Source organism: Molothrus ater, chromosome 3 (genome assembly GCF_012460135.2).
Source record: "Molothrus ater isolate BHLD 08-10-18 breed brown headed cowbird chromosome 3, BPBGC_Mater_1.1, whole genome shotgun sequence".
NCBI classification, from domain to species: Eukaryota; Metazoa; Chordata; class Aves; order Passeriformes; family Icteridae; genus Molothrus; species Molothrus ater.
The window spans coordinates 97,055,166-97,059,636 of NC_050480.2; the positions used below are offsets into that span (position 1 = coordinate 97,055,166).

Below are 4,471 nucleotides of genomic sequence, written 5' to 3' on the forward strand. Positions count from 1 at the left end.
ATAAAATTGAACTAAGAATTTTCTGGTTTTCATATGAAGACATCTGAAAGTCTCTGAAGCCTTTACAAGAGATATATTTAATTCAGGCACTGAGTGCTTATTTGAATGTTTAAAAAGAGGTTATAAATAAGCTTAAGTGTTTAGTGGTATACATTTTCCTTAAAAAATATTTTTTTAAAAGTGTTTTATTGACTTCAGTAAGTGTGAAATGATTGAAGCTATAATGAACAGTTTATGCTTGAGCGTACAAGGACCCTAGGTATTTATAAATGACAGGTCCACAGAATACCTATGAATGAAAATGACCCCAGGTAACTGAACACTGCGTTTGCAGCAGGTATATACACTGCCAAATAATGAAATGAAACTCACAGAGGACTCTCAAGATATTTGACATGAAGTAATTTGTGATTTCTGGTGGAGTAAAGAAAGTGACATTCAGATTTCCTACAGATCTGTTACCAGGTACAACAAAACTTGTATCTAAAGCGAGGCAATAGAGTGCTATCTTTAATGTGTAACATATAATATGTTATACCAGGACAACATGGTGTGTTAAGTTAGGTATGTACTGCAATGAGAGTATTAGGCTGTCTACTAGGTTCATAAGTTTGTTTGACACAGAGCATGATACCATATAGCACAAACCTTTTTTTCTACTATAAATATTCAGACACACTGATAAGTAGTCATGACTCATTCATGTGACCTGGTATCAGATGGATTGTTTTTCAGAGACTGTATTATATATGTGCGCTCAACCTGTCAGCCTGCTAGGCAGAATCACTACCATGAGAATGATTACACTTTCTTTAATAACTCAGCATTGTAACATTGTCCAAAGGCAGAAAAAATTTTCTTCTCTCCCAAAAAATAGCTCTGAACACAGCATAGAAACTGAAAAGCCTTCCCTTTAGGCTTCATCTATCTAGATTTCTCTACTCTTTTCCCATTATGAGAATTCTTTCATACTTTCTCTTTTTTAGACTGAACATAGTGCTGATTGTCACTCTCACTGCACTCCTTGCTGTGACCATGTAGCAGCAGAGATTGCAGGCAGTGATCTCAGCTAAATGAAGACCAATGCCAAAATTCAGGCTATACAACTCAGGTTAGTATGCTGGCAGAAGAGCTACAAGTTGAAAGTCTGAGCTCACAGACGACTGCAGGGAATTCCCTGAGAATCAAATAGTTGTATACAGCTGGATCAAGGATGCAGCCATAATGAGAGAATTCAGCCACTGAATTCTACACTTACACGCTTCTTTTTCTTTTTTTTTTTTCGCTTTTGCCTTTTTTTTTTTCCCCAAAGAGAAAGATTTTTCATTTAAAATTAATTTAAATTCTCTAATCACAAGCTATTCAATACCCCAATGTTGGGGCAGCCAAAATCTCAGATTTTTTTTTTTCTAAATGTTATATAAGTGCATGATGAAGAATGTGCAATGAACAGAAACATATGGCCTTTCTAATACGAAAGCTGCTGCTGGTCCTTTCAGCAGCTTGCAGTTTACTTACTCCTCCAGAGCCCAGCTGTTCACAGACTGGTCAATGGGAAATGATTTTGGGGTCCTTCTAATCTCTTTCAGGGACCCCAAAGTATTCAGTCACCAGATCACTTCTGTGCTGGCCTCATCACGCTGGCTTCTTTGTTTGGGCAGTACGACGAGTAGAAAATGCAGCAGAATCAGGTGAAACCAATCCAACCCCCTTCCTGCTGACCAGGCAGCCACCCATTACAGAAAAGGCACAGAGGAGTTCAAGTCATCTAGTGCTCTCCATATATTAGACAGGGTTATTTTTATTGTGCTTATTTATTATTAACCTTCCACCTGGCATTTATAGGACATTTGTGCTCTCTAAGTGGTTGCACTTGCTAATCAGCTATTACAGCTGCCAGGATGCAGCAATAGCAGGCAGCTCCTGCCAGGGTAGGTGATGGGGTGGCAGGCAGTGGCAGCAGTGCAGGGGACACATGGGATGGACACAGGGAAGGAGGTCTGCAATGATCAGCTGTGGGAGGTTAAGATATCGCGATGTTACGGTGGGGCGGAACCCCTCCCCTTCTACCGTTACCTTACCGTTAGCCCCCGTTATAAACTACCCTGTTCAGCCGTTAATGAATGCCAGTTACCGTCCACCACGCTGGTGTGTGCGTGTGCTTGGTCCGTGTGGCAAAGGTGCTGCCACCGAGCCGTTCTCGGCCCGGGATGCCACGCCCCAAGCAGCGGCAACAATCAGCCAAGAGACCAAAACATCAGGTAGATCCATAGTAATGAGGCAAGTCCAACATCAAGCTAAAAAGTCACAAAGTCATCTGCAAGCTGGGCTCTGGGTCAGAGTCAAGGAGGCACAGGACTGGGATGCCAGAGAAATATCAAGAGTGGGAGCCTAAGCTTAAAAGCCTCTCCCAGGTGCAGTGAGTTAAGTCACTGGTGGGGTTTCTCACAGCCAGAGAGAAGCATCATCAAAGTTTTCACTGAGCTCAAGCAGCTAAACCCTGGGGCCGTAGGGGAGGCACACAGAGCCCTGAAAACATTTAATGCTTTCAAGAACTGGATATGAGAGAGCATTAAAGCAGATCAGATATAAGTAGGTCAACCATGCTTGGCTCCTTTTTGCTAGTTGTACATGTGCCTTGTATTTGGCAGGCCACTGAGCTGGAGCCTCCCTGTTTTCTTTTTACTCCACTAACAGCTACACCTAAACTTGTTTGCAGGCTCACAGTAGTGTTCTTTACACATACTGCTGTCATTGCTGATAAGTCACTTAAGACTCACATCCATCACCTGTAAAACTGTTGTTTTCTTCCTTCCATGACAAAATGTAAGACAGTGTTTCTTCAGAAAACAGAAATAGACAGGTAAGTGAAAGGAATGGGTATATGCATGTGCATGCATGTTTGTGGCTATGTGCACTTGTGCATATCTGTTTCCAATTACTTTAAACTCCCCAGTAAAGTCTTATATCTGAGAAAGTCAACTTTCATAAGAGTGTAAGCTGTGTTGGTACCCCTAAGTTATTGTGCTGACATCACAATCTTTGTCATATACACAATTTTACAGATTATAATTAATGGTAGTACTTATTCTTAATTTTGAAGTTATTTGATGTATGTTTTTAAGTCTTTCAGAAGAATTCTCTCACTTTCTTTTCTTTTTTTATTTTTGGAAGGAAACAAAGAACTACCTTATACTGGATTTCTGTAGAGTTCTCCAGGGTCCACGGGGTCTTCACCTCCGTGGGGTCACCTGTAGCCTGTTGCAATGCAGGGAGGCAGCAAGGGCAATGTCTGATGATGTGAGCTCATGGTAAAAGAGAATGTGGAACTGAGGACTGAAGATTTGCCTGTTCCCTCTTCAACTTCTGATTACATTCCCATATTTAATTTCTTATCAAGGCAGGACACAAACCCCATGATGGAAGAAGAAAGAAGACTGAGTGTAGACAGGATATTTCTACATCTACTGAGCAAAGCATCATGGAGTAACAGTCCACATTTATCTGAAGAAACTGATGTATATTTTGTTTTTACTTTCCCTTAGATACCACAATTAAGAGTTGTACTACTCTCCTTTGTTTATACCTTGCTTGCTTCTTCATTCAGATTGTATTGTGAAATTTAAATGAAAAAAATACTATCAAAGACACTTAATGCTTATTTATAACTCTAGTAAAGGTCATAAACTCTGGACCTTGGTTTGGGCTTTTCTTTTTTGTTTTGTTTACCCTGTTATGTTTGGATATATAAAAGAATGACTGGAATCTTTTATAAATATTGACATAAAGTAGATGGGGGGGGATGCACAGATAAATATTGTTTCAGAATTAGTTTGAATGTTCACAACATAGCCAAATAAATGAGGAAAAATATCTTAGAGGAAAACCTGAGCACAATAAATTATTCTATAAGAAGATAAAATCAAATTATCAGTGGAAATTGGGAAGATCTCTTTAGATAGGGATGAGATTGGAGAAGAGAGAAGAAATTTCAAGTGCATGGATTACAAAAGATACTAAAGCCCAGGACTATACTAAAGTTTGTGGACTGACAGAGGTTGACATATGACAGAAAATCAAGAACAATTTTTGAGGGTAGCTCATTCAAGATGATCTTCTAAAACAAATGTTAGGGAGAAGCTGAGAAAAGAAAGGGTGAATCTGAAGACTAAATCTCTCTTTACATCTGTGTTCAGTAAAGATAGAAACTGGAGCTCAGGCAAAAATCATATCTCCATCAGTGTTTTTGACCTTCCTGAGGACTTAGCAATGGTTTACACTGTTTGCTTTGCCAAGGGTTCTCCCAATACGTAACTTTCTTAAAAAGGCCCATTTGAGCAACGTTCTATTTTATAGGACCCAAAGCAGTGAGATGAAGTGAACTAAATCATGAATCAGAAATTCTACTATGTTTTTGCACTTAACATCTTATCTATTCTCAGCAATCACAGAACATCCAATTTTAAAAATA

The 4,471-nt window shown here is 39.4% G+C and overlaps 1 long non-coding RNA gene across 1 annotated transcript; it reads left to right on the plus strand.

Annotated features, from left to right (window-relative positions):
• Positions 1-2,626: 2,626 nt before the first annotated feature.
• Positions 2,627-3,694, plus strand: LOC118685547 (uncharacterized). Its single transcript, XR_004979984.1, has 2 exons — positions 2,627-2,863; positions 3,175-3,694. It is a non-coding gene; the product is annotated as an uncharacterized LOC118685547 (long non-coding RNA).
• The last annotated feature ends 777 nt before the right edge of the window (positions 3,695-4,471 follow it).